This window comes from Amblyraja radiata, chromosome 29, assembly GCF_010909765.2.
Source record: "Amblyraja radiata isolate CabotCenter1 chromosome 29, sAmbRad1.1.pri, whole genome shotgun sequence".
Lineage (NCBI taxonomy): Eukaryota > Metazoa > Chordata > Chondrichthyes > Rajiformes > Rajidae > Amblyraja > Amblyraja radiata.
In genome coordinates, this window is record NC_045984.1 from 24,060,943 (window position 1) to 24,075,492 (window position 14,550).

Here is a 14,550-nt window from a genome sequence, read left to right on the forward strand (position 1 = left end):
TCAATCTCTTCGTCCTGTATCATTGCTCCTCGACCTACGATGGGGTTACGTACCGATAAACCCATCGTAAATCGAAAATATCGGTAAGTCGAGAATGCATTTAATACACGTGATCACGTGGCCGGTGGATCGCTGCCGTTACCCAGCAACGTCGAATTATCGTAAGTCGAAGCGTCGTAAATCGGGGAGTACCTGTAGTCTGAAGAAGGGTCCCGACCCCGAAACATCGCCTAGGCTCAGGGATTAGGTTTGACTACTGTCGCATGCACCGGACTTCAGTGAAAAGCTTTTTTGCATGCTACCCAAACGGATCAGATATACTGTAACTAACACACCCGAAAACAGTCGGTAGAAGTTCATAGACATGCTGAAGAAGGGTCCCGACCTGAAACGTCACCTACCCATGTTCTCCATAGATACTGCCTGACCCACAAGTGACTGCAGTAGTTGTGTCTTTTTTATCGTAAAACAGCATCTGCTGTTCCTTGTGCGCACATCCTATAGTTTGCACTAGCTCTCCTCATTCCTCCAGTCAAAATATAAGATGATATGAACATTTTTCTGTATTAAGATTCATCTGCCACATGTCCATGCAGTCAAGGTATTAGTTCAGTACTGCATTCATCTCCAGGTACCTTCACTCTCTCTTGTTCCTCCCCCCTTGTCCAGTCCTAACTCACCTACACAGGCGATACCTCACACATTCTCCAGAAGAGTCCCGAACCAAACCATTGTCTGCCCATCTCCCCCACCAATACAGCAATACACCATGATAAGATTTACCCTGGTAAATGGAACTAGAGGAACCGAGCAGTTCTTTGGCGGAGCAGATCGAAAGCGGGGAAGATAAAATGGGATGAGCATAAGTGGCTGTGCAATGGCCAGTGTGGACTGTGGGCTGAGAGGTTTATGTCTGTTGGCTACAATATATTTTCCCAAGAAAAATCAAATACTAGAAGGCATAGCCTTAAGGTGAAAGGGGCAAAGCTGGAAGGAGATGTGCGGGGGCATGTTTGCCACACAGAGAATGGTGGGTACCTGGAAGGCTCTGCCAGGGGTGGTGGTGGAGGCAGACTGGATAATGGCTTTCAGATAGGCACATGGATATGCAGGGAAATGGAGAGATATGGATCATCGTGAAGCTCGCGGTCCCGGGTTAGGGATCGATTTTGGGAACTCCAAGCTGCAGGAGTTTCGACCGCCCCGACGTGGGAGCTCGATCACCGGCTGCGGGTGGTTCGACCCCCCCCCCCCCGACCGCGGGAGGAAAGGAGGAAAGAAGATAAGACTTTATTGCCTTCCATCACAGTGGGGCATGTGGAGGAGCCGCTGTGGTGGATGTTTATGTCAAATTTCGATGTAGTTGTGTGTCTTGTTGCTTTTTTGGCATGACTGTATGGCAAACCAAATCATATGTTGCAAATAAATTATGATTCTGATTATTATGTGCGGGCAGAGGAGATTATTTTTTCTTAGCATCATGTTCAGCACTGATATTGGGGACGATGGGCCTTTATTGGTGCCAAGACTCTATGACTTGTTTATTTCCGTGTAAACAGTCAGTTCCTCACGTGGTGCGCGCATGTGGTAAAAGAGTGAAATATTGCACGCTGGTGGTCTGAAACCAACGAAGAATTTAAGAACTAGAAACTCAAAGCCAACTTTATAGGAACAGGATAGGTTTCCCACAAATAGCCTCAACCTCCAGCAGACTGACCTACTGTGTGAGAAGGAACTGCAGATGCTGGTTTAAACCGAAGATAGACACTAAAGTGCTGGAGTAACTAAGCAGCACAGGCAGCATCTCCGGAGAGAATGAATGGGTGACGTTTTGGGTCGAGACCCTTCTTCGGACCCTCCTTCACCCCACTTTCAGTCCAACCCAAAACTACACCCATCCTTTTTCTCCAGAGATGCTGCCTGACCCGCTGAGTTATTCCAGCACTTTGTGCTCTAAACTAAACACTTGCATGTTTTTAGTTTAGTTTAGTTTAATTTAGTTTAAAGATACAGCACGGAAACAGGCCCTTCGGCCCACCGATTCCACACCAATCAGCGATTGCCCCGCACATTAACACTATCCTACACACTGAGGACAATTTACATTTATACAGAGCCAATTAACCTACAAACCGGTACGTCTTTGGAGTGTGGGAGGAAACCGAAGATGTTGGAGAAAGCACATGAGGGTCATGGGGAGAGCGTACAAACTCCACGCAGACAGCACCCGTGGTCGGGATCGAACCCGGGTCTCTGGGGCAGCTTCCACTCTCTAAATCTGCAGCTGGTAGCCTGAAGGCAGACACATCAATGTTCATGGAGGTTGGTAGCAAGTCCCCTGTGAACAGCTCAATCAGTAATCTGTCTTACTACATAGGAAACCGCTCGGCATCTTCAGATAAGAAACTTCAGAACCCAGTACAGGAAATATCCGTTATCTCTATCTCTATATGTTTCTTTCCTTTCAATTTGATGATCAGATAATTGTGTTACAAACCTCGCAAAATTGGATTGCTTCTCCGTTATAGAAAGTGAGCAGAGGGTCTACACTGAACCACGCAGTAGAAAATGTTCATGGTGCCATTAATTGTCAGCACAGCAAATGTGTCCACATCCGTAACTTTTGCTAATCTAGCAATTTTATTTTCATCCCAACAAAAAAAAAGGTGGAATTTACCAGGAATTATTATCGGTCCTTAATTTAGTTTAAAGGTACACAAAAATGCTGGAGAAACTCAGCGGGTGCAGCAGCATCTATGGAGCGAAGGAGATAGGCGACGTTTCGGGCCGAAACAAGTTTAGTTTAGTTTAGAGATAGGTCGCGGATCAGGCACTTCAGCCCACCGGGTCCGCGCCAACCAGTGATCACCCCAGACACTAGCACTATCCTACACACTATGGAATATCGTTAGTGTCTGGGGTGATCGCTGGTCGGCGCGGACCAGGTGGGCTGAAGGGCCTGATCCGCGATCTATCTCTAAACTAACCTAAACTAACGAATTCTTACCGTTGCCAATTAACCTACAAACCACTATGTCTTTGGAGTGTGGGAGGAAACCGGAACACCCGGAGAAAACCCACGCGGTCACAGGGAGAAGATACAAACTCTGTATAGACAGCACCAATAGTCAGGACTGAACCAGGGCCTCTGGCGCTGTAAGGCAGCAACTCTATTACTGCGCCACCGTGCCGACCCTAAAGACAAATATCAACAGGAAAATAGAACTTGTTTTTGTGATTCTTATAATTGTCATTTGTTGCTGAACATTACTTTGAAGGCAAAATGGCAGTCAGCTTTCATACCGCAAGTTCTTAGCAACATCGATGAGATAAGAGGCCAATTAATTGGTTTTGAGAGTTGTTTGGTGGATGGATTTTAACCAGGCCACTAGATAAAACGTACTGGCCTTTGAGACCTTTGAGACCTTTGAGACCTTTGAAGCCCAATTGTGAAAAGTAAGCAGACCTGAATGGTCGTCTGTCCATTCCCTCCACAGATGTTGCCTGACCTGCTGAGTTCAATGGTTCAACGGTACTTTATTGTCACATGTACCTAGGTACAGCGACATTCTTTCTTTGCATACAATTCAGCAAAATCTTATGCTACATGAGCACAATCATACCTCAGTATAAATGTGTAAGAATAGTAAACATCCAGCACTTTGTGCTTTTCTCAAGATTCTAGCATCTGCAGTTCCTTATTTTAGCATCTCAATTGCAGGAGGCTTCTAGCAATGCTACAGGAACCATCATGGCAGTCTCGACCTAGATACCAGGCTGCATTTTGTCTGCCTGGCTCCCCGGGCACTGAGATGAGAATGGTAGATGTGTGGTAGAGAGCAGGAAATGCAGAAGTTTTGCAGAATCTCTCACGATGCCCTTTTCAACTTAATTTCTCCATTGGCATTTAATCGCCCGTTTTGTTGACTAATTAGGTAGCACTGCAGTACAATTTATTTCAACTCCGCCACATGAAATGGCATTGCAATCATGCCGTTTGATGGATAGAAACATAGAAACATAGAAAGTAGGTGCGAGAGTAGACCACCAGGTCCGTCGAGCCCGCACCGCCATTCGCTCATGGCTGAACACTAAACAGACACACTTACCCACAAACAGTAGACACAAGACACAGAACACAAGACACTACCCTCCCCTTTATACCGCTATCACCCCTCTCCACCCCAAGAACCTCGTGATCTCCTGGGGGAGGCAAAAAAACGGATAAAAACCCAGGTCCAATTCGGGAAAAAAATCCGGGAAATTCCTCTCCGACCCCAATCCAGGCGATCGACACTTGTCCAGGAGATCACTCAGGTCTTACTATACTAACCATACCTAGGTCCATATCCCTGCCCTCTCCCCGTAGCCCCTTATCCCCTTGGCAGCTAAAAAAACATCTATTTTAGTCTTAAATATATTTAACGTTTCTGCTTCCACTGCTCCCTGGGGCAGTGAATTCCATAAATTAACCACCCTCTGGGTGAAGAAGTTCTTCTTCATCTCAGTTTTAAAAGAGCCCCCCCTTATTCTGCAACTATGTCCCCTAGTTCTAGTTTCCCCGATCATTGGGAACATCCTCGGTGCATCCACCCGATCAAGGCCCCTCACGATCTTATATGTTTCAATGAGATCGCCTCTCATTCTTCTAAACTCCAAAGAGTAGAGTTCCAGCCTACTTAACCTTTCCTCATATGTCAATCCCCTCATTGCAGGAATTAATCTTGTAAACCTTCGCTGCACTGCCTCCAGGGCTAGTACATCCTTTCTTAAGTATGGACCCCAGAACTGTACACAGTATTCCAAATGTGGTCTCACTAATACTGTGTACAGCTGCAGCAAGACCTCCGTGTTTTTATACTCAATCCCCCTAGCAATAAAGGCCAAAACTCCATTGGCCTTCCTGATTGCTTGCTGCACCTGCATACTAACTTTTAGTGATTCATGTACTAATACCCCTAGATCCCTTTGCGTTGCATTACAACGCAGCTCCTCCTCATTTAGAAAATAACTTGCCCTATCATTTTTTTTCCCAAAGTGAATGACTTCACATTTATTAGTATTAAATTTCATCTGCCAAGTTGTTGCCCACTCACCTAGCTTATCTATATCCTTTTGCAGACTCTTCCTATCCTCCTCATCCCCTACTTTTCCTCCCATTTTTGTATCGTCCGCAAATTTTGATATATTACACTTGGTTCCCTCCTCCAAATCATTTATATAAATTGTGAACAACTGGGGTCCCAGCACCGACCCTTGCGGAACCCCGCTAGTTACCGGTTGCCATCCCGAGTATGAACCATTTATCCCCACTCTCTGCTTCCTATTTGTTAGCCAATCCTCTACCCATGCTAATATATTACCCCCAATCCCATAATTTTTTATTTTTAGCAATAGTCTCTTATGTGGCACCTTGTCAAAAGCCTTTTGGAAGTCCAAGTATACCACATCCACCGGTTCCCCTTTATCCACCCGGGTTGTTACTTCCTCAAAGAATTCGAGCAGAATCGTTAAACAGGACTTCCCCTTCACAAAACCATGCTGGTTCTGTCCGATGAAGTCATGTTTATCCAAGTGCCCCGTTAGTGTTTCTTTAATAATTGTCTCTAACATTTTACCCACCACCGATGTTAGACTAACCGGTCTATAGTTACCCGCCTTCTGTTTACTTCCTTTTTTAAATATAGGTGTTACATTGGCCATTTTCCAATCCACTGGGACCGTTCCAGCCTCCAGGGAGTTTTGGAAAATTATCACCAATGCATCCACAATCCCCACCGCTATCTCCCTCAAGACCCTTGGATGTAATCCATCAGGCCCAGGGGATTTATCCTCCTTCAGTCTCATTAATTTCCCTAATACCACCTCCTTGGTGATCTTAATAGTATTTAGCTCCTCCATTCCTACCGCCCCCTGTTTATCCAGCGTTGGAATATTTTTTGTGTCTTCTATGGTGAAGACTGATACAAAATACTCGTTTAATGCCTTTGCCATTTCCATGTTCCCCACCAACAACTCTCCAGTCTCACCCTCCAATGGACCAACGTTCACCTTAGCCACCCTTTTTCTTTTTATATAGCTATAAAAACTCTTACTATTAGTTTTTATGTTGTTCGCTAAATTCCTTTCATAGTCTAATGATGGATGTTTTAGAGTTCAGACTGCTCAGCACATGAATGCGAGGATATAAAGTGCCGTTGAACAGAAAGAGACCAGTCAGTGAAAGACCAAACAAGAGGTTGCTGCAGAAGCAGTGGCGGACTGGACAGGCCAGGGTGTCAGCTTGCCCCGATGGCAAGTGGGCCCCTGATGAAGTGGCCCCCCTATATCAAGTGGTCCCTGATGAAGTGGGCCCCCTTTGTCTCCTGGCAACCAATATTTTCAGACCCAGTCCGCCACTGTGCAGAAGTCAGGAGTCTGCAGTCCCCCACAACTGGGGCGGCACGGTGGCACAGTGGTGAAGTTGCTGCCTTACAGTGCCGGAGACTCAGGTTCGATCCTGACTATGGGTGCTCTCTGTACGGAGTCTGGACTTTCTGTCAAAGATAAATTGCACAGCTTCAAGAAGACAGCAAGGGATAGGGATGGGTAGAGCGCCTAAAAATGCTGAAAGTCCTTTTCATGTGTTGTAATAATTCTCTGCTTTAAAGAAGATTGAAACTGAGCATATGTAAATGACACTCGCGGCAGTCTACTGTAGTCAGATTCTGTTCCCTGTTGTCAAAGGACAGATGGCAATCGTAAAACAATAAAATAAGATCGAAAGAGTAACAGGCCATTTGCTTATCTGTAATGGGGTGGAATTGGGCTGATGTATGCGGAGGTGCATGATGTATATTTGATATGACCATTAGGGATGAAAAAAAATTCCTAAAGTGCTTGCTGCAACAAGCAAAACATCACAGGGAAATTCTGTATATAGGTGGTAGATGAATCTTTGTTCATTGAGCAACCTCCTAGATTGCTCCACAGCGATCACTGCAGTTGGCGCTCTTGAATAAAGTCTCGGTTGTCTTTGTGTTTTAAAGTTTTCTTTAACAGTTCTCCCTGTGACCATGTGGGCTTTCTCCGGGTGCTCCGGTTTCCTTGCACATTCCAAAGACATGTAGGTTAAATGGCTTCTGTAAAAATTGTTCCTAATGTCTAGGATAGGATTAATATACGGGTGATTGCTGGTCGGCACGGACTTGGCCTTGGTAACCGAAGGGCAGATGTGTTGATGCACATGGAGGCTGTTAGCAAGTCCCCTGTGAACAGCTCAACCAAAGGAATGGGCCTGTTTCCAATGTATCTCTAAACTAAACTAAACTAAACCATCTACCCGCCTTTCTTCTCCCCCCCTCCCCCCTCCCACTGAACTCTCTACCTGACATCATTGCCAAAAGTGGTCTCACTTCTATGGACTAAGTGGACCACAGCTTGGCATTCAACACCATCATCCCCAATAACTCCCCCCAACACTGACAATGGACCCACAGCACTTGGATGGTCCCTGGTTAAAGGCAGAACATTTGCTGTGTTCTGGTCATCTTTTATCTCCATGGCCAACAAAGGTTTGAGGCTCCCCGTCATAGCCCCTACAATTGTCTCCCTTGCCTTTCTTTAGACTTAGGACTTCAGAGATACAGCGCAGAAACAGGCCCTTCGGTCCACCGAGTCTGCCGACCAGCGATTAGATTACCGCGTGCACTAACACTATCCTACACACGAGGGACAACTTACAATGACACCGAAGCCAATGAACCTACAAACCTGGACGTCTTTGGAGTGTGGGAGGAAACCGGAGCACCCAGAGAAAACCCATGCGGGTCACAGGGAGAATGTACAAACTTTGTACCCACAGCACCCGTAGTCAGGATCGAACACGGGTCTCTGGCGCTGTTAGGCAGCAACTTTACCACTGCGCCACCGTGCCGCCCTTTAGCATGCTAGGATGCGATCTCGTTGGCTCTCCCCTCTGCACTGGGCCACTTGGACTACAGGAACACGTAAGTCATTGGCGTTCAAACCCTCCAAACTTATCTTCAAACACAGGGAGCTGGGTCTCTGCTTGACCCTGTGCAAATGGATCCTCGACTTCCCCGTCGGCCGGCCGGCCACAACCAGTATCAAATGGCAACAACACTTCCTTCTCGATAGCCATCAACAGAGGAGCACCTCAAGGCTCAAGATAGAAAGTCAAGAGTGTCAAGAGTGTTTTATTGTAATACAGTATGACCCGAGAGAACAATTCAATTCTTACTTGGAGCAGCACAACAGTGTATGTAAACATAGTACACTGTAGACAATATAATAAACGGGGGGCGGAGGGAGTTCTGTGTGTGTGTGTGTGTGTGTGTGTGTGTGTGTGTGTGTGTGTGTGTGTGTGTGTGTTATATATATATATATATATATACATACACACACACACTCAGACATACGTACGCACAAAAAAACAGACAATAATAGTGCGATAATAACAATAATAGTCCATGTAGTTCAGAGCTTATTTGAGGTTGTAGTGTTTAATAGCCAAATGACTGGAGGGAAGAAGCTGTTCCTGAACCTGAACTTTACAGTTTTCAGGCTCCTGTACCTTCTTCCCGATGGTAGTGATGAAATGAACGTGCGGCCAGGGTGGTGTGGGTCCCTGATGATGCTGGCTGCCTTATTGAGGCAGCGATTCCGGTAAATCCCTTCAATGGTGGGGAGGTCAGAGCCGGTGAAGGACTGGGCAGTGTTCACAACTTTTCGCAGTCTTCTTCACTCCTGGGCATTCAAGTTGCTGAACCAGGCCGTGATGCAACCAGTCAATATGCTCTCTACTGTACACCTGTGGAAGTTCAAGAGAATCCACTCTGACATAACGAATCTCCGTAATCTTCTCGGGAAGTAAAGGCGTTGATGTGCTTTGTCTATCATTGCAGCAGTGGGCTGGGTCCAGGAAAGATCTTTGGGATTATGCCCGCCAAGGCTATGTGCACAGTCCCCTGCTCTACTCTGCTCGACTCTCTCTGTACTCAAGACCGTGTGGTTAGACACAACTCCATTGCCATCTTTAAATTCATCCACAATATCACAATTTCACAAATTCACAACTCACTGGGTGAAAAAATGTTTCCTCATCTCAGTCCTATATGGCCAACCCCTTATTCTTAAACTGTGACCCCCTGGTTCTGGACTCCCCCAACATTGGGACATTTTTTCCTGCATCTAGCCTGTCCAATCCTTTAAGAATGTTATATGTTTCTATAAGATCACCTCTCATCCTTCTAAATTCCAGTGTCTAGTCAACCCATTCTTTCATCATATGTCAGTCCTGCCATCCCAGGAATTAACCTGGTGAACCAACGCTGCACTCCCTCAATAGCATTAATGTCCTTCCTCAAATTGGGAGAATTGCACACAATACTCCAGGTGCAGTCTCACCAGGGCCCTGTACAACTGCAGTAGGACCTCCTTGCTCCTAACCTCAAATCCTCTCGCAATGAAGGCCAACATGCCATTAGCTTTCTTCACTGCCTGCTGTACCTGCATGTTTACTGTTAATGACTGATGTACAAGCACACCCAGGTCTCGTTGCACCTCCCCTTTTCCTAATCTGCCTTCCTGTTCTTGCCACCAAAGTGGATCTTCTTGCGATTGAGGCAGCAGAAGTCTGCAGCAGGGTGATGCCATCCGGTTCGACATCCGTAGGTGCCCGCACTAAAAAGGGCGCATGCTCTGGGTTGCTGCCATGCTGCGGCGCTGATGCTGTCTCTGTTTGTTGTCATCGCCTGACTGAGATCAGTCGGCAGGGCTACCAAAGTGGATAACCTCACATTTATCCACATTATATTACATCTGCCTTGCATCTGCCCACTCACCCAACCTATCCAAGTCACCCTGCAGCCTCATAGCATGCTCATCGCAGTCCACACTACCACCCAGCTTTGTGTCATCCTCAAACTTGGAGATATCACATTCAATTCCCTCGTCTAAATCGTTAGTGTATATTGTAAATAACTGGGCCCCAGCACGAGCCTTGTGGCATCCCCACTAGGCACTGCCTGCCATTCTGAAAAAGACCCGTTAATTCTTACACTTTGTTTCCTGTCTGCCGACCAGTTCTCTATCCATGTCAATACTCTACCCCCAATACCATGTGCTCTAATTTTGCACATTATTCTCTAGTGTGGGACCTTGTCAAAGGCTTTTTGAAAGTCCAGATACACCACATCCACTGGCTCTCTCTTATCCATTCTACTTGTTACATCCTCAAAAAATTCCAGGTTTAGTCAAGCATGATTTCCTTTTCATAAATCCATGCTGACTTAATCCATCTGTCACTGCTTTCCAATGCGCTGCTATAACATCTTTAACAATCCACTCAAGCATCTTCCCCACTACTGATGTAAGTCTGAAGAAGGATTTCGGCCCGAAACGTTGCCTATTTCCTTCGCTCCATAGATGCTGCTGCACCCGCTGAGTTTCTCCAGCATTTTTGTGTACCTTCGATTTTCCAGCATCTGCAGTTCCTTCTTAAACACTGATGTAAGGCTAACTGGACTATAAATTCCCTGTTTTCTCTCTGCCTCCTTTCTTAAAAAGAGGGATTACATTGGCTACCCTCCAGTCCACAGGAATTGATCCAGTCGAGAGAACTTTGGAAAATGATCACCAATGCATCCACGATTTCTAGGGCCACCTCCTTGAGTACTCTGGGATGCAGACCATCAGGCCCTGGGGATTTATCTGCCTTCAGTCCCAACAATTTACCATTTCCTGACTAAAGTGAATTCCCTTCAGTTCCTCCCTCCCACTAGATCCTCGGTCCCCTAGTATTTCTGGGAGATTGTTTGTATCTTCCTTTGTGAAGACAGAACCAAAGTACTCGTTTAACTGTTCTGCCATTTCTTTGTTTCCCATTATAAATTCACCTGTTTCTGATTGTAAGGCACCTACATTTGTCTTCACTAATCTTTTCCTTTTTATCTAAAGAAGCTTTTATAGTCAGTTTTTATATTCCCAGCAAGCTTTCTTTCATGCTCTTTTTCCCCCTCTTAATTAACCCCTTTGTCCTCCTCTGTTGAGTTCTAAATTTCACCCACTTCCGGTTTGCTGCTACCTCTAGCAAATTGATGTGCCTTGTCCTTGGATTTAACACTATCCTTGATTTCCCTCGTTAGCCACGGTTGAGCCGCCTTCCCCCTTTTATTTTTTCTCCAGACAGGGATGAACAATTTTGGGAGTTCAAGATTCTAGGTTAAAGATTCAAGATTCAATTTAATTGTCGCATGTACCAATTAAGGTCCAGTGAAATATGTTATCATACAGCCATACTAAATAAAAAGCAAAAATACACACAGCACATAAAATAAAGTTTAACATAAACATCCACCACAGTGGAAGAGACATTCCTCACTGTGATGGAAGGCAATAAAGTTCAGTCATCTTCCTCCTTTGTTCACCCGTGGTCGGAGCCTTTGAACGGGGCCGTTGCCAACCGTCCGTGGTTCAAGCCCTCTCGTCGATGATCGAAACTCCGGCGTCGGGACGGATCGGAACACTCTGCGGCATGGAGTTCGTCCATGCGTTTTTTAAATCTTTGCCATTGCATCTCCACCGTCAACCCTAAAAGTATAATTTGCCCGTCATTCCCAGCCAATTCCCGTCTCATACCTTCAAAGTCTCCTTTCTTTAAGTTCAGGACCCTAGTCTCTGAATTAACCGTGTCACTTTCCATCCTAATGCAGAATTCCACCATATTTTGGTCACAGTTGCCCAAGGGGCTTTGCACAACAAGTTCGCTAACTAATCTTTCCTCATTACACAATACCCAGTCTAGGATGGCTTGTCCTCCAATCGGTTCTTCTACATGTTGGTTTAAAAAACAATCACGTATACATTCTAGGAAAGCGCTGCTACCAAGTTGGCTTGCCTAATCTATATGTAGATTAAAGTCACCCATGATAACTGCTGTACCTTTGCTACACGTATCCCTAATTTCCTGCTTGATACTATCCCCAACCTCCCTACTGCTGTTTGGTGGTCTGTATACAACTCCAACAAGCGTTTACTGCCCTTGGCTATTTCACTGTTCTACCCATAATGATTCTACATCATTGAAGCTAATGTCCTTGCTATTGCATTAATCTCCACTTTAACTGGCAATACCACCCCACCTCCTCTTCCTTTCTGTCTATCCTTCTTGAATATTGAATACCCCTGCATATTTATCTCCCTGCCGTGGTCACCCTGGAGTCATGTCTCCATAATTCCAACTATATAATGTCTTCCTTTTTCCCCTTATTGGCAGAATCATTCATTGCATCTCATCATAAGATCATTAAATCATAAGTGATAGGAGTATAATTAGGCCATTCGGCCCATCAAGTCTACTCTGTCATTCAATCTTGACTGATCTATCTCTCCCACCTAAACCCGTTCTTCTGCCTTCTCCCCATAACCTGACACCTGTACTAATAACATCCATTTCCCCATGTAGCCATTTGCCCCAGCCTCCCTGTGTGACCAAGTCAAAGGCATCACTGAAGCTCATGTAGGCTGCAGGAACCACCCTAGCCTCATCAATATACTTTGTCAACTCTTCAAAAAGTTAAGTCAACTTGGTTAGGTAGGATACAAAAAGCTGGAGGAACTCAGATGGTCAGGCAACATCTCTGAAGAAAAGGAATAGGTGACGTTTTGGGTCAAGACCCTTCTTCATGACCGAGAGCCAGGAGAAGGGAAAGGTTGGGCAGGACCTGCTCCTAACAGAACCACACTGACTTAATCCCCTCACTTCCTAGTGTAGATTAATCCTGTTCCCCAGTAATCTGATCACCATTGCCATTAAACTCACAGGTCTGATCACTGCTTATCGGGCTTATCACTGCTGGCCTTCTTGGATGAAGGTTCTATTGTAAGCATTTGGTGCTGAATTCGTTGAGCGAACTTGCGATGACAAATTCAATGAACAAAGAACGAGCGACACAAAGGATGCTTAATTCTTTATGTCGAGATTGAGATTTAACATGTTTGTTGCTTTGTAAAAATATTTCACACCTTGTGAGCAGTTTACTTTCAGTGGTTTAAGCCCTCCTCCAAGAACTGATCGGATTGGAATGAATTGTCATATGTTTGAGCAGGTGGGTTTGAGTGTGGGTACGTGTGGAGGTAAATGTGCTAACAGTTATAACGGGAGGAATCAAGTCAACTCAAATTGGGTTTATTGTCACAGGTACAAGTAGGTGAAGTACAGGTATATAGTCACAGTCATAGAGCCATACAACAGAAAAGCAGGCCCTTCAGCCAACTTGTCCATGTCGGCCAAGATGCCCCATTTATGCTAGTCCACATTTGCCCTCATTTGGCCCATATCAATTATGTTCTCCCGGTGGCCCCATGGGTTTCCTCTTGGTGTTCCAGTTTCCTCCCACATCCCAAAGATGTGCGGGTTTGTAAGTTAATTGGCCTCTAAAAATTTGTCCTCAGTGTGTAGGGAGTGGGATGATATAGAACTGGTGAGAACGGATGGTTGATGGTCATTGTGAACTTGATGGAATGATGGCCCTGTATTCTTAAAGCTAAACAAAATTAAATCTCTGATCTCTTGTCTTAGTTGTGAACATGTATTTGGTGCAAATATCCAACGATCCCACTGCACTACAAAAGTTAATACCATAACTCTTGAATCCTAGAAGAAAACTGGTCACTTTTACTGTAATATCTGGATATAAATGGTGAGGTGCAAGTCGAGGTTGAGGCCTAACTTTGATTCAGCACCAGAGCAGCCTTGCTTCCTGGATAGCCTGATTACACTTGAGCACACAAGGACATCAGAAACTAGGAGCAGGAGTAGGACACATGAACACTCATACCTGCCCCATCAACAATATCATCACCGCTGATCTGATCATGATTTAACTCCACTTCTGCACCAGGTACTCATAGACTTCAATTCCTTCAAACTTCCAAAAATCTATTCACCTCCAAACTAAATACCTCCAAAGATCTTTGTTTAAGAAGGAACTGCAGATGCTGGAGAAACTCAGCGGGTGCCTATTTCCTTCGCTCCATAGATGCTGCTGCACCCACTGAGTTTCTCCAGCATGTTCGTATACCTCCAAAGATCTGGCCTATACAACCTTTTAGTGTAAAAATTCCTGAACTGAGTGATTCATAGAAACATAGAAAATAGGTGCAGGAGTAGGCCATTCGGCCCTTCGAGCCTGCACCGCCATTCAATATGATCATGGTTGATCATCCAACTCAGTATCCTGTACCTGCCTTCTCTCCATACCCCCTGATCCCTTTAGCCACAAGGGCCACTTCTAACTCCCTCTTAAATATAGCCAATGAACTGGCCTCAACTACCTTCTGTGGCAGAGAATTCCAGAAATTCACCACTCTGTGTGAAAAATGAAAAAAAAAATTCTCATGTTCGTCCTTTCCACTATCAGATGGAAACAGGCCCATCGGCCCAACTTGCCCATACCGACCAGCATGTCCCATCTACACTAGTCCCACCTGCCTGCGCTTGGCCCATATCCCTCTAAACATGTCCTATCCATGTACAGTAACATGCAA